The sequence below is a fragment of the Lissotriton vulgaris genome, chromosome 4_1, assembly GCF_964263255.1.
Source record: "Lissotriton vulgaris chromosome 4_1, aLisVul1.2, whole genome shotgun sequence".
In the NCBI taxonomy this organism is placed as follows: Eukaryota; Metazoa; Chordata; class Amphibia; order Caudata; family Salamandridae; genus Lissotriton; species Lissotriton vulgaris.
The window spans coordinates 2099503315-2099520845 of record NC_141691.1 but is presented as its reverse complement, the minus strand read 5'-3'; positions in this window follow the sequence as shown (position 1 = coordinate 2099520845).

Here is a 17531-nt window from a genome sequence, read left to right as displayed (position 1 = left end):
TGTCAACAACTGCCTTAAATCTACACTGTGGACACCTCAGTTCACAACTTCAAATCAGCTATCCTTCTATATTAAGGACAGCATTGTATTCAGCCTTGCTTTCCTTAAGGCTGAGACAATTATACTGTGTCCTCAGATTCTGTTAACTGAGATAAAAAAGCATGCATCAATCTTTGTGTCAACAACTGCCTTCAATCTAAACTGTGGATAGCTGCATTCACAAGTTGAATTCAGCTTTCCTTCTACATTAAGGAGCGCATTGTATTCAGCCTTTTTTCCCATAAGCCAGAGACAATTATACTGTGTCCTCAGAATCTGTTATCAGTGACTAAATAGCATTCTTCAATCTTTGTGTGAACAACTCCCTTCAATCTACACTACAGACATCTGGGTTCACAACTTGAATTCAGCTTTACTTCTACATTAGGTACAACATTGTATTCAGCTTTCCTTTTCCTTAAGACAGAGACAATTATACTGTATCCACTGTTCCTTTTATCTGTGACTAAATAGCATTCATCGATCTTTGTGTCAACAACTGCCTTCAATCTACACTACGGACAGCTCAGTTATAATATATGAAAAAGGAAACTATAGAAAGTCTACTTGAGAAGGCTTTCAAATTAAATTTTGTTTTAGTAAGCAATATAATTTGATCATTAGATAAACTAATCCCTTTAATGATGGTCAAAATTTAAGTGGAAATGAGAAACTAACAGAAGAAATTTTTATTTGGGTGAATGGAACCATAGTTCAAGTTCTGAGCCTTTTTTTAATGATAAGAGTTATCTTCAGAGTAATGATTTGTTGCATGCAGATGACACTAGTAGTCGTGCCTATGAAGTTGGAAACGCTTGTGCTATTGTGAAAGACAAAATTGTTCCTAGAAATGCAAAAGAAGTGTTAGCTGAGGAACTTTTAGGGAGACGTCCTAAAACTCCTGTGAACATTTGCAATTGCAGTAGAATTCATACTGTAAGTCAAGAACCTATTAATTTATTTATGCAATTTCTTACATAACTATATTAAGAAAAGTGTTAAACGAAAGATTAACATGTGGCAAGGACTAGACTCTTGCAGAGTAAGAAAAAATACTGCTTGCCAACGTCTTTCCTTGGCCTGTCTTTCTAAAAAAGTATAGCAAAATGTTTTTCACCAATTCAGAATGTTATCGGTTCATCATACTCAAATCAGGAAAATAGAGAGAACATTCTATTGCACAAAAATTCCAGCACCAATGTTTAAAAAAGTTGAACAGTACTCTTTTCCGTGCATCTGTATCAGATGTAACAAATGTCTCTGACGAAATTCAGCGTACTTACTTTGATCCTCAGGAAGGCAGTGCAGAAACTGAGATATTAATGGAAAGAAAATGTGGAACAGAGCGTACAATTTTGTACTGTATAATAATCTTGAGTTCATAATTATTCCTTCTGAACTGATCGTTTTAAATACCTATGAGTCTATTATTATTAAATGTGTGCATCCATTTCAGGCTATTGCTAGTATAGAGCATAATACAGGAAAATTGCCTCCTTCTGATTTACTAACACCATTAAAGGGAAGAGTTCTATATTTTCCAGAAGATTTATTTTTTAATCAACTGAAACAATTGGTGTAGAAAATGTAGAAGATGAGCCTCCAAAGAAGAACAAAACAGCTCAAATTTGCAACTTATTTACTATCCCTAAAGGGCAAAATTAAGATTAATGCTCCGTTAGTAACCTGTAAAATTTGCCAAACAACTCTTTAAAGGAGTCATCCATCCAAAAAATACTCCTTTGCACACCAACTATGATGCGACATATTAAGAACTTGCACCCCAATAACTTTGCTTGACCTCCAACACGGACGTTACAGGAAAACCCACCTACTGCTGCACCAAGCACATCAATTGCTGCATCAGCATATTCAGCAAGCAATCCACACCTCATTTTGGTGAAAATAACATTCTGTGCATTTATTGTGATGAACTTTCCTCTTACGGGGAACGGTCTATCGACCTAATAAAATGCAAGGAGCAGGAGTATCACTATGCTCAACATTACTTCTTTTGACATTATCTTGTAATTAGTATCAACGACCTCAGCCGAAGGCAGTGCTTAACTTGCACGCTTTCTGCCTTTCTTGAGGGGTTATATCAATTATTCTTCAATTTCATATTCTGATTGCATTGTTTGCTTAGATGTGATACCCATTTCTCAGCCTCCCACTGCATAATCCGACACACAGTCTGTGTAATGAGCCGCAAATCACAATATCCACTTCCCTGACAAAGTAGGGGATAATTTGCACGTCTGCTGTCTTTCTTATTTTACACCATTTTAATCTCCAACTCAATCAACACATCATCAACACATACACACACTTACTTGCGGCCTTTTTCACTGGGGTTATCAATTATTCTTCAAATAATTCAAACTCAAACTACAGGCCCTTTATTGAGCCTTCTTGGTAAGTACTACGCATGAATAGCAGTGGGTAATTTGCACACTTGCGTCCTTTCTTGCATCCTTTCCACCTCACAGTGTGTGTACTTTGTGCACTTCCATTGTTTGCTTAGATGTGGTCCCATTTCTCAGCCTCCAACAGCAGAATCCGACGCACAGTCTGTGTAATGTACTGGCAATCCAAACATCCATATCCCTGACAAGGCAGTGGGGATAGTCCGGGTCTGCTGCCTTTGTTATTTTTCACCGTATTCATCTTCCACTCAATCAACATACCATCTCCACGGACACACACCTACTTTCTGCCTTTCTTGGCTATAATTATCAACTATTCTATATCATATTCATACTCAAAGTGCAGGCCCTTTATCAAGCCGTTTTTGTTGTAACAACTACCCCAGCCTAAGGCAGTAAGAAATTTGCAGAATTGCTGCTTTTCTAGAACTGTGTTACTCTTTCCTGGATCTTTAAGGATACAGACTGGGCAATTAAAGATATAAAAGACAAATTTGCCGGTGCAAGGAAGAGTGCATACGCAGTCTATAGGGGTTTAAATCAGTCCATGCCCTAAATCCCACTTTGCAACATGACAACTTCTGTACTACCTACATGATTACAATTCTGAAAGAAGAATGTCTCAAACATTTTATTTAATGTATTCTTATAACATCTCATAACTTAATAAAGCTTCTAAAACAATTTCATCATGTATTTTATATGCCTCATTATCAATTTGAAAAGTCATATGATCATACTAGAAAATTAACATCTAAGCTTAGCTCTGAGAAATTACACCTAATATCTGCAGCATTTGTATCTTCCCCTTCATTATCGCTACTTGTAAAAAGTATTTTCAGCTCTTCTTTGACAATGTTACTAATTTCAGAACTGTCTTCCAAATTGTTTTGTTGATTTTCCATACTGAATTTCTTATGTTGTAGCTCCTTGTACATAAACACTTCATTTTATCTTTACTGTAATATCAGCATATGCGGTGATTCATATGAAACAATATTTTGTATATGAGTGTATTCTATTTTAAAAACATTGGAAAATTAAATACAATAAATAGTGTCACTCTGCATTGTGTCGAGTGTTTTATTTATTTATCCTACCTACTGTGTTGCAAACTTAAAACAGTGACGACAGCACCGCCTTAGTTTGACTCACCCCATTATGTAGTCCATTAGGGTGGAGGAAGGCAAAGAAAAGTAGTGAAATACATGTCTACAGATGTACTGCTAAATTCACACCACTGGATGAAACACTAAATAAACAAAGTCAGATGCAAAAAAACATACACAAAAGATGGCTGCACAAACTCATTCTGAAGAGAGTTGGAAACATACTAAAAATAAAACGGAATTCAAGTTAAAAACACATACATGGATGACAAAGTCACTGGACTATTACTCTGTTCCCCAACACAAAAAAGGATTTTGCAAAAATGATATGTACAAATGTTTAAGAAGCTGCAAAGGAACCCATTCCGCGGGATTAAAAAAATATCATTAGGGACCATGTGGGGAACGCCAATACCCCCACGATCCCAGCCGACTCCCCGCGTCCTTCGAGAGCCGGCATTGCTTTGTCAGAGAGAGCAGTTTATATGCGGCTCTCTAACGAAAAGCAATCTGCTTTCCTACTTGAAAGACACAGCAGATTACCTTGCTCTCTCTTTCAAATAGGAAACCGGATTGCTGTGCTAAAGTGCGAGCTGCAATGCTCCCACCCTACCATACCAAACAGCAGTGTCCGGGGGGTAGACACCCCGGGACACTGCAGGAGTCCGCCCTGAGATATAGCGACCCCAGAACAATCAAGAGCTCCAGGACGGAGGCTGCGCGACCCCCTACCAACATTATAAACCCCAAAAAACTGGTAATCTCTGGGGCTGGGAGCTCCGTGCCACCACGGAACCCCCCCTATTTTAAATATTACTGCCCCAGTAAGGTGACGGTCCCCAGCGCATGTATGAGAGCCATTAGTACCCCGCATACTTCAAAATAAAAGATGGCTGCCAACACTTCCTAGTTTGAAGCGTTGACAGCCAATCAGCATGCACCTCCTGATTGTACAAATTTCTGTAAGCGTACGCCGTGATTTTTCCATTAAAAAAATATATAATATATAGCCTAAAAATGCATTCACGACCCCCTGAGCAAGCTTAGAGGATCAGGGTGTTTCTACCCTACCCCCTTTCCTTATTTCTCAAATTTGTTTTACTGTTTTCTCGTGACTCGGTTCTAGCGATGAACAAGATGGCTGCCAACACTTCCTGGTTTGGAGTGTTAACAGACAGGTGACAAAAAATAAGCATGCAGCTCGTGCTCGTAATTGTGCGATTTCCGTACACGTGCAGAACTCCATCTCTAGATATCGTTATGATTTTACTTGCAATTTTCTCAAAAACTACTGAATGGAATTACACCATTTAACAAAAAGCACAATCTGCGAACCAAACTCTACCTCTCTGCCAAATTTGGTGTAATTCCGTTCAGCCGTTCGGGCTGTAGCCCTGGCTAAAGGTCCCTATGGAAAATTGCATGGGGAAAACACGTTTTGGGACCCCCTTTTTTCTCTGCCCCCACTTGACCATTCACCCCCCGACTTTCAGGGAAGGAGCAGAACCGAGCAGGCCATTTTCTTGGAGAAATTCATGAAGATTCGTCCACCCTGCCAAAGTTATTCCAAATAGAATGTTGTGGATTTACTATGGAAACTAGGTCCTAACTATAACTACCTTCTGGCGACCGCCAGTAGGTAATATACATATATATATTCACTGAAAAAAGGATAGGTTTAACAGGCGTTATAGTTAGGAATTAGCATTTAAAAAACCTTGTAAATTCATTAAAAAAAACAAAACATAGTTTTCACACATGTTATAGTTAGCTGGAACATTCCACTCATACAAAACCTTTGAAATTCCCCGTTATAGTTAGCTCAGCTAACTATAACTCGCGCACCCGCAATGAACTGCTGATGACGTCACATATTACATCACTCATGACATGGTCAATAACATCACTGATGACATCACTGATGACATCACCCAGTGAATATGTATATCTAAAGGTTGATGGAAGAATAAATGGGCAAATAAGTGTCTGTACGGATGATTTTTTGTAAAAATATTTGCGCAATTGACTTATTAAGTGTATCTTAGTGAATACATGTATTAGCAAGTAATGTTTAAATATGTAAATATCTGTATCCGTGTCTCTCTTTGTCTTTAAGTGGTTGCATGGGTTGGTGAGTAGCTACATGAGTGTCTATGTGGGTTATTAGTTAGTTTTTTGAGTATCAGTATGGGTGACTGAATGGTTCGGTGGGGGATATTACTTAGTATATAGATGCATGAATGAGTGACTCACTGTTTGTACGTGTTTTGAAGCCAGCATGTGTGCAGGACTGTATGGGTGGATGAGTGTGTGTGTATGGGTGTGTTAGTGAGTGAATAACTGTCTCAATAGTATCTTTATGAGTAACTACATAAGTTTTAAACTAGTATATATGCGTATTGATGTATATAAGTGAGTATATGTGAGAGTGAGATTTTGGAAGAGTTCCTGTATACATAAGAATGTGTTTCTATAAGTGATTTTTTAGGAGAGTTTGTGTTTGTTTCTGTAGAAGTAAGTGTAGTGGTGTGTGTATGGCTGTATATGCAAGTAAATAGATGTTTGATAGGTTCTTTGCATATGTGAGTATGTGTGTAAGTAATTCAATATCGGTGTATAACAGGATGTATATGTGTTTGAGTACATATGATGAGTGAGTACATGTATGAGTGACTATATAGAACTGTTGGTGAATGAGTGGATGTGTATGTAGATGTTGGAATTACTGAATAGGTTGTTGTAACTGGTATTGGTTTCTCCATTTTTTTGAAAATGTTAGTTTCTGTTTTTGAATGTGTGTATCAAAGGATATATTAGGGTGAGAGGAGGTTTTGTATGAGTGCAATGTCCAGCTAACTATAACATGTGTGAAACCTATATTTTTTTTAATGAATTTACAAGGTTTTTTAAATGCTAATGCAATGCAGCTGGAAGGCGAGTGAAACGCTAAGAGGCGCCCCACTGCAGATGAGGTACCTCCACCTGGGGAGGCGGGAGAGGGCCGTTTGCGCCGCCTCCCCCCGCCCCCGGGCACCCCACGCCGTATTTCGGCGCAGCATTGTAGGATAGCCACACCATTGCGGCAACTTGCTGGACACCACCTCGGTGCCACCCGGATCTCTGCGCGTTCGGGTCGCTGTACCGCAAGAGTGGGAGGAAAACAGCTGGATGGCAGGTGAGTCACTGTACCTCAAGTACGGCCGCAACTCTGCTGAACGGCGAGTGAAACGGAAAAGGGCGCCACACTGCACATGAGGTGCCTCCACCTGGGGAGGCGGGAGAGGGCCGTTTGCGCCGCCTCCCCCCCCGGGCACCCCACGCCGTATTTCGGCGCAGCATTGTAGGATAGCCACACCAGTGCGGCAACTTGCTGGACACCACCTCCGTGCCATCCGGATCTCGGCGCGTTCGAGTCACTGTACCGCAAGAGTGGCTGAAGCTCAGCTGGACACGCCGTCTTTCGGCGCAGCATTGTAGGATGGCCACATCAGTGCAACTTGCTGGACACCACCTCGGTGCCATCCGGATCTCGGCGCATTGTGCTGCCTTTGGCCTATTCGCACATTGGTCCGCTACTGACGCCGCCTCATGGGCCAACGGGTTTTGTATGCTTTTTATAACCCAAAGCCGCATAACAGGTCATGTGACTTGTTTATAAAACTTTTCAATGGTTCATTTTACTGTTGGTTTCCTAATGATGGAAGGCTTGATCATATTACCTAAAAATAACACTTTTCATTGGTTTAAAACATTTTTTTTCCCAAACGATGAAAGACCCACCTTTTTTTTTCTCACTCGGCAATCAAAAAAGGTTCCGTTAGATGACAACCGAGGGGACAGGCAACAAGAACCATCACTCAAAAAAGGGGAGGGCAAGTTCTTCCCTACCGGGTCACGTTGGGGCTCCACCAAAACTCATCGAATTGATAGTCTACAGTGTTTCTGGATGTTTCAGAATGAAGCTGGCGTCAGCATGAGAGCACCACCATCTCGTAGCTCCGTCGTGGCCATTCCGCAAGCAATCATGGCAGCCGCTCCCCACCGGAGGCCTGCGGGAGTCGGGGGCCCCCAAGACTTTTGTAGAATCTTCAAGGCTGAGCGGACGCTTTCGAGAATGGAGCCCAAGCCCTAACAGACAAGCGTCCGAGTTCCAAGGTGTCCCAGGGCCATTTTAGTGGACCAGGCCCAATCCGAAGAGCCGGCTGCCATTTTAAGAGTCCTGTGGCAGCCGCCTATCGCTGCACCGCAAGAGTGGGAGCAACTCAACTACATGGTGAGCGAGACGCTGTAGCCGCAAGAGCGGGCGGTAAACAGCTGAATGGCGGAAGAGGCACAGTGTAGCAAAAGCGGGCGGAATGGCAACTGAAACGGTAAGGGGGCGCCCCACTACAGCAGACGAGCCTCCACCTGGGGAGGCCCATTCACGCCGCCTCCCCCCCCCAAGGCGCCCCACGCCGTTTTTCGGAGCAGCATTGTAGGATACCAAAACCAGTGCGGCAACTTACTGGACATCACATGGGTGCCGTCCAGATCTCAGCGCGTTCTGCTGCCTTGGGACTATTTGCACAACAGACCGCTACTGACGAGGCACAGTGCAGCAAAAGCAGGCGGAAAACTGCTGAATGGCAAATGAAACGCTAAAGGGGCACCCCACTACAACAGACGAGCCTCTACCTGGGGAGTCCCGTTCACACCGCCCCCCCCACCCTCCCCGGGGTGCCCCACGCCGTTTTTCGGAGCAGCATTGTAGGATACCAAAACCAGTGTGGCACCCAGGTGACATCACCTGGGTGCCGTCCAGAACTCAGCACGTTGTGCTGCCTTGGGACTATTCGCACAACAGACCGCTACTGACCATTGTTGCTTCTGTTTTAATAAAAAAAAATTATGGTGTTTACTGTTTTTGTTGCGATGTATATATTTATAAGTTATTAAAGTGTTATAATCCTACTACTTTGTTGGAGTGCTATATATTTTTAATGTGACACATAATTGTGAAGACTTTGATGTACAAAAAGGCATCCCTGGAATTTTCCGCTTCAGGCTCGGTCCCACACACCCTCACAGTGAGAATCCCCTCCCCTATCACAATACAGGGTGGTTATCAGATAGTAGGAACGCGTGTGGTGTGACGGATCTCATCGGGTGGAGCCTTGATCTACTGTAACTCCTTTGAAGAGGGGTGATTCTTTACAGTTGAGGCCATAAACTACATCCGCAGGGCTACGTGATAGCCTGGGACCGGCCTGGACAATCAGACACAAAGGAAGAGGAATGTCAGAGGGTGCGTTAGTGAATAGGGTGAAAGGGTGGTGTCCGGCGGGCACAGGGTGTGATTCTCAGGGAAGAGCAGCGCAGATGGGGGGAGGTTTATGGCCCATTCATAAGATAGAGAGCGGGGGTGACCAGTGCATGGGGGAGATGCTTGCGAGGGTGGGGAGCCATGCTGAGGATCGGCGGCGTGCAGAGAGTGGGTCTGGTCAAGGTATCTAAAATGGCTGCCGTGCACGACAAAAGTGTGACATTGGAAAAAAAGCAAGATGGCGGAGACAATGTTTATCAATACGAATTAATTTATAACAATTATTTTTAACAATATATTTACTCGCAGTGACAAAATGGCGGTCAACACTTCCTGATTTCCTTCGAATCGAACGTTAACAGACGTCACGATCGGCGGTGTGCAGAGAGTGGGTCTGGTCAAGGCATCTAAAATGGCTGCTGTGCACGACAAAAGTGTGGCATTGAAAAAAAAGCAAGATGGCGCAGACAATGTTTATCAATACGGATTAATTTATAACAAATATTTTTAACAAGATATTTACTCGCAGTGTCAAAATGACGGTCAACACTTCCTGATTTCCTTCGAATCGAACGTTAACAGACTTCACGCAGCAAAAAAAAAAAAAACGCTCACGCGCAGCCGCTGGAAGACAAATATCAACATATATAACCCCAACATCATTCCTAGGGGGTCAAGAAGGGTCTACCTTGCCCCCTTTCATTAAATTCCGCTTTGTTTTTCTCCTCCTCTTGTCTCTCGATCCTACCGAGAGACAAGATGGCGGCCGCTCTGGACTGTTTAGAATGTTGACAGACACCGGAGAGCCAATCAGCTTTGTTTCGCAAAGCTCCGTTACGCGAAAAGTACGCGAACTGGAGCGCTATCCGGGACGCTGTCACAGATATATCTATTTTTTTAAACGTTAATTTCTCAAAATCCCATTCTAAACAGTCCGGTGCGGCTGCCATCTTGTCTCTCGGTAGGATCGAGAGACAAGAGGAGGAGAAAAACGAAGGGGTAATTTAATGAAAGGGGGCAAGGTAGACTCCTCTTGACCCCCTAGGAATGATGTTTGGGTTATTAAAGGGTCCCGTGGGGCAAATAAAAATTGATTTTTCGCGGTAGAAGCCCTTCTCGGTTCGCGAACCGGGTCGCAAACTGGTAGCAAAACGGAAATGTTGCCATTTTGTGTTTCGATTTAATTAAATTACAAGATGGAGGAAAAGCAAAGTGAGTATTGGGTATAAGGGGGTATGGGAGACGTATCCTGACCCCCTATGTTTTCTGAGGGTGGTTTAGGAGGCTCATATATGTTGATACTTGTCTTCCAGCGGCTGCGCGTGAGCGGTTTTTTTTTTTTCCGCTTGACTTCAGTTAACGTTCGATTCGAAGGAAATCAGGAAGTGTTGACCGCCATTTTGACACTGCGAGTAAATAATTGTTATAAATTAATTCGTATTGATAAACATTGTCTGCGCCATCTTGCTTTTTTTCCAATGCCACACTTTTGTCGTGCAGGGCAGCCATTTTAGATGCCTTGACCAGACCCACTCTCTGCACACCGCCGATCCTCAGCATGGCTTCCCACCCTCGCAAACATCTCCCCCACGCACTGGTCACCCCTGCTCTCTCTCTCATGCATGGGCCATAAACCTCCCCCATCTGCGCTGCTCTTCCCTGAGTATCACACCCTGTGCCCGCCCGAAACCTCCCTTTCACCCTATTCACTACCGCACCCTCTGACACTCCTCTTCCTCTGTGTCTGATTGTCCAGGCCGGTCCCAGGCTATCACCTAGCTCCGCGGATGTAGTTTATGGCCCCAACTGTAAAGAATCACCCCTGTTCAAAGAAGTTACAGTAGATCAAGGCCCCTACCTCATGAGATCCGTCACACCACACGCGTTCCTACTATCTGATAACGATCCTGTATTGTGATTGGGGAGGGGATTCTCACTGTAAGGGTGTGTGGGACCGAGCCTGAAGCGGAAGATTCCAGGGATGCCTTTTTGTACTTCAAAGTCTTCACAATTATGTGTCACATTTAAAATATATAGCACTCCAACAAAGTAGTAGGATTATAACACTTTAATAACTTATAAATATATACAACGCTCCAACAAAGTAAACACGTTAAAAAAAAACTTTTTAAACAACTATTTACATGACATTGCTTTAACCAGGATAGACAAAGAAATGACACAGTGATGTAAAAGTTTCTGAAAGAAATGCCAAGAACGTCCCGTGTGAAAGTGAATTTTATCTGGCAATTTTTTTCTTTTCCTTCTCATGAAAAGAAAGTTAAAGCCAGGTTCATTACCTGCCTCATCTGCAAAAAATAAACTCTCTAGAAGGACCGAAAAAAAATATAGCTATGGTAATCATACCATGCATCGGCACATGGAGAGGTGGCACCCTCTTAATTATTCTAAAGCACAACTTCGAGATTTGGTGGATAACCCCCGACCGGCAAAAACATCCACCAATGACTTAGCAATAAGTGAGTCAGAGGCAAGGGAAACGGTCCCAAATCTGCAAAAGAACTTTGGGCAGATGAGATTGACTTGTGTAGCATGTGGAAAATTAATTTCATGTGGAGAGATGAGTATTACTTTAATAAATAGATCATATGAATATCATCATTGTCCAAAACGTCCTAGAAAGTAATTTTTGTCATTTTTGAGGAAGAGAGATAACCTACAGTGGTACGGGGTCGTTTTCGTTCGTACTAGGGGGGCCAGGTGACATTCCTTCGGGGTGGCTTAGGGGCATTTAAAACAACTTTCCTGATACAGGTAGCATATAAATTAGAGGTTAAATACCAGGATCTTTATCGATTGCTTTATGCTGTACAAAAATGAAAAACACTTACAACAAATCTGGACCATTCATATTTTAAATTTTTCTCCGTACTGTACTTTTTAACCCTTAACTAATTGAGCTGCTTCATTTCAAAAAATCGGAAACAGTGGCCATTTATTCGAAACTTACCAATCTAAGCGTTACAACTACGTTTGCTTTTTCAAAAACCTTTAATAAAAATGTTGCTGCCCAAATACTGGCCTACAACCCCTTGGGCCGGCCATGGAGCAGGCTGGAACTGTAAATGGGGGGGGGGTATTTATTTGTGGAAAACATAACAGAGAGTCAGTGGTCGTTGATTTCATAGTAAAAAGTGCGACAAGTGCAACAAAATCATATCGATAATTCATTGTTAGCAAGTACCAAAAGTGTCGACAATTTGAACCTTCAATAATAAATACAGTAATCAATGATGCATTAGAACTTAATATAAATTCATTGTTCGAACGTGTAATCAGTACCCGTCCCATGTCAATTCATTGTCCGAACATATAATCAGTCTTATCCCATATCAATTCATGTGCTAAAAACTGCATACATATCTCATGATATCAAGGCTGAGCACTCGGGGCACAACAAGGAGTTGAGAGTTTCATTTGTACCGGCGCCATTTTGGGTGAGGTCAGGAAGGTCCAAGTATAGTCAAAATGTCTCCACCAACTCGTGGTTGGACAGGGACCTCTTTCGGCAGTCCAAAAGTTTTTGTTGAAGGGTAGCAGAGGGGACTGCCGACATGAACCATCAGTCAAAGTGGGGTGGGAGGCAACAATCTCTCCTACCGGGTCATACTGGTGTCCCATCGGAACTGATCAAGTTGGTAGTCTTGCAGGATTTTGGTCATTTCAAGACTGAGGCCGGCGCTGGCATGAGCGCGCCAACGTCCCGCGGCTATGTCGTGGTCGTTCCGTGGGTGATCATGGCAGTCATTCCCCATCGGGGGTGTCTGCGGGGGTCGGGGGCCCCCGTGGCTCTTATAGAATCTTCAAGGTTGAGGAGAACGTTTCTGGACGCAGGACTCATTTTCTAGTTGAACTCAGAAGTGCCGTTGCACCACAACAGTGGACGAGACCCCCGCTGGGTGAGCGTAGCATCATTGCCTCGCAATAGTGGACGAGACCTTTTGTCAGGTGAGTGCAGCGCCGCTGCATCGCAAGAGTGGAGGAACCCTTGTCGGATGAGTGGAGCGTTGGGGGTGCAGCTGAGGGGCCCCCACCTGTGGGGGTGGGAGAGGCTCGTTCGCGCCGCCTCTCCCTCCCAGCACACCCCACGCCGACATCTGGCGTTGATATCCATGATGTCCGGACCAGGCGATAAGAGGCGGGGGGGGCGGATGCAGAGGCAAGACATCCCCCCCGTGGCCTGCAAGGCGGCAGAAGAAGGGAATCGGGAGACCAGTACATTTCGGGCCATCCACCCCACGGCTGATGGTGGTTAGCTGGGCCCCGCCCTGCACGTGTCGAGGCCTCATCTTCCGGATTGGCGTAACTGTGGCCGTGTTGCACTTCAGGAGATTCCGGAATGGGGGTAGGTATCTGCTGATTTGTATCTCTTTCATGTTACCGTTAATGGGCGTGGCGGGCGGTGGGACAGATATGCTTGGAGCAGTGGGGGGTGGCTGAGCCTAGCTACCTCGTGGCTGCCGTAACGTCAAGCTTGGCTTCTTTCACCACTTCCATGTTTCTTATTTCTAGCGAAGTCAAAAACTCATCAGTGGCCTACTGATTTTGTTCGATTTCTTTCCCTTCCTTTTCAAGAGTGTTTCATGCTAAAGTTTCTATTTAACAGGATACAGTGATTACTTCGTATTTTACATATGTCTTCTTTATTAGGGGTACTCTCCGGTTGAGCCAGATGATGTACCTCTAATAAATGGTCCGGGTGGAACTAGTTTCTCAATGAGTGGGGAGTAGATGAGCATGACAGATTACAAAGGGGGACAAAGGTCCGCATTACCCACCCTTCACTACTTGCAAAGACTAGACAGAATATTTCTATTCCACGTTATTTGTAAACAGAGAATACCTCAAAAGAACTATTCCTTGAACAATAAATGTCCAGCCAATCAATCAATCAGTGGGGAGAAAAACAGGCATGACGGATTACAACTGGGGACAAAAGTCCGCATTACCTATCCTTCACTATCTGCAAAGGGAGACAGAATATTCCTATTCTTTTCTGTTTGTAGACAGGGAATATCTCAAAGAGCAATAATCGATAACAAATTAGTAGGATTATAACACTTTAATAACTTTTAAATATATACATCGCAACAAAAACAGTAAACACCTTAAAACATTTTTTATTAAAACAGAAGCAACAATGACAACTAACAGTAGTGATATCCTGGGCGGGTGATGGAAATGGAATTGTTAATGGAAAAAGATCTACAGAGAAAGCTATTGGTGAATTATACTTCTCCGGAAATTTAAAACTCACAAATGTTTTATTTGTGTAATCGTTTCAGGTCAAACGGATTGTTCAAAAATGTTCAGAATGGAAGAGTCACCAAAAAGCAAAAAGTACACTCATGTATGAAAATCTTACTATTAATGCTTCACTGAGGCCAAGGAGATCAGAGTGCATGAGTCTCATGCTCGATCGATTGAGCTAGCCGGATCGGGCAACAACAAGTATAAAATAGTTATGTAAATAGTTATTTAATAAAATGTTTTACCCTGTTACTTTGCTGGTGTGTTGTATATATTTATAATATTTGCATAGGGTTTGTCGTTATTTTGGGTGGGGTGGGTGGTGGAGCCGAGCTGTCTTGCAGCCATCATGGTGTGGAGCTCAGTTCATCTCACTAGTTTCGTATTTCTCATGAGGGGTTGCTTTTAATGTTTCTATTTTAGCGAGGTCAAAAAGAGATCCCATCAGTGGCCTACTGATTTTGCTCGATTCCTTTTGTTTTTTAAAACGATTTTTCACTATCTGCAAAGACTAAACAGAGTATTTCGACTCTTTGCTTGTTTTTAAATAGAGAATGAACCAAAGAGAACCAATTCTAAAACAGTAAATGCTTAAATAACAATCAATCAAATAGAGAGAGAAGCAGGCACGACGGATTACAACGGGGGCAAAGGCCTGCGTTAAATACCCTTTACTATCTGCAAAGAGAGAGTACTCCTAAGAGAAAAGAGGGGGAGGGAGGGGGGGCAGCGTTCAAAGCACATCAGCGTGCATAAACACGAACATGTTTTTACCTATCACGTACTTGACATTTGACAGCTTTTGATATTTGGTATTAAAAAACCATTGAAATTCACTGAAAAAACCATAGGTTATAGACCATATATAGTTAGGAATTAGCATTTACAAAACCTTGAAAATTCACTGAAAAAACCATAGGTTATAGACCATATATAGTTAGGGATTAGCATTTTCAAAACCTTATTTTACTCGCACAAAACCATTGAAATTCGCATATATAGTTAGATGCACTATCTATATATCGCGCACTCGCAATCCACTGCTGATGATGTCACATATTACATCATTCATGACATGCTCAGTGACATCACTGATGACATCACTGATGACATCTTAAATGACATAACTGATGACATCACTGATGACATCTCAAATGACATCACTGATGACATCACTGATGACATCACTGAAGACATCTCAAATGACATCTCATTTGACATCTCATTTGACATTACTGAGCACATCACTGATGACATCATTCATGTGATAATACGATGAACCTCTTCAGACTCTAATATAACCTTAGATACACTCAGTGTAAACAGACACTCACAGACTGTCACTCATCCATGGAGTTAATCACACACCTAGTCAGTCATGCAAAGAATCAATCACACCTCCATTTCCTCAACTATACAGTTATACACACCTTACGTATTCAAACATATACTAACACATATTTACTCTCTTATACAATCCCTGATACAAGTTTACAATGATCCATACAGCCACTCACACATTCACTGGCTCTTATGCACAGTTATTTATATATGTCAACTCTCACATGTACTGTGTTTACATATGTACTTACTTTGACATGTAGCACTGAGATATCCATTCACTCACCAATACACTCATGCACAAAGTCAACCGCCCATACAGCTGTTTCCACATGCACTTTTGAACCCATACATCTAGTGAATCAACTGCTCACACATCTATGCACAGAGTCATACACACCCCAGCCACCCACACACACTCAGTCTCCCATACAAATACTTGGGCAACCAATCAATAACCCATATAGTTACTCATATAGCTACTGATCAACACATGCAGCAGTTTACAGAACAACAGACATAATTATGCACAAATTAAGACAGTTTAGTCACTAACCCAGTCACTCAGTGAGACACATTTAATCACTCACTCATACAGTCAGTCATGCACCTACTAAATCCTTCATCCAGACACTTATAAATCCACTCATTCTTGAATATGTAAGACATATTTTAACTTTACAGAAACATACAGTCACTGGATGTTGTCATCAGTGATGTCATCAGTGATGTCACTGAGCATGTCATGAATGATGTAATATGTGACATCATCAGCAGTGGATTGCGGGTGCGGGATATATAGTTAGTGCATCTAACTATATATGTGAATTTCAATGGTTTTGTGCGAGTAAAATAAGGTTTTGAAAATGCTAATCCCTAACTATATGTGGTCTATAACCTATGGTTTTTTCAGTGAATATATATATATATATATATATATATATATATATATATATATATATATATTACCTACTGGCGGTCGCCAGTAGGTATATATATAGTTAAGATTTTTTTCCTATGGGATTTCAGAAAATTCTATGTTGGATAACTTTGGCGTTTGTGGACGGAATTGGCTGAAATTTTCAGGAAAAGTGCACATTTTGTTTCTGAGCAGCCCGTAAAAATTTGGGGGGGTTTCGTCAAGGGGGGGCCGAGAAAAAAGCGGGGTCCCAAAACGCGTTTTTCCCATTCATTTTTCCATAGGGCGGTTGGAATCACTTTTAGCTCGAACGGCTGAATGGATTTACACGAAACTTGGCAAAATTGTAGATATGGTTTGCCCAACGTGCCTTTGCTATGTCTCAATATATGTGCTCCAGTGGATTTTGAGAAATTAATGTTTTAAAAAACAAATATATCTGTGACAGCGCTCCGGTTAGCGCCCCGGTTTGTGTACCTGAAGCATATTGGAACTTCGCGAAGTGAAGCTGATTGGCTCTCCGATGTCTGTCAACATTCTAAACAGTCCGGAACGGCCACCATCTTGTCTCTCGGTAGGATCGAGAGACAAGAGGTGGAGAAAAACAAAGGGGGAAATTAATGAAAGGGGGCAAGGAAGACCCCTCCTGACCCCCTAGGAATGATGTGGGGGCTATTAAAGGGTCCCGTGGGGCAAAAAATAAAAAAAATTACAAACAATTTTTCGCGGTAGAAGTGCTACCCGGTACGCGAACCGGGTAGCTCACCAGTAGCGTAACGGGAATACGCCATTTTGTGTTTCGGTCGAATTTAATCACAAGATGGAGGAAAAACAATGTGGGAAATGGGTATAAGGGGGCACGGGAGACGTATCCTGACCCCCTAGGTTTTATGAGGGTGGCTGAGGAGGCTCATATATGTCGAAAAAAAAGAAAAGTTGAATTTTTCGCCCGGATAACTGCCGGTACGCGAACCGGGTAGCGAACCGGGAAGCGAACATAAGTGAAAATTAGTGAAAAAAGGTACATTCGAAATTTTAAAAGAGTAATTATAGTTAAGGTAGCTCTGAAAAGAGCTTTTGGGTTCTGTGTAAGTTCTAGGTAATTATAAGTAGGTACCAATACA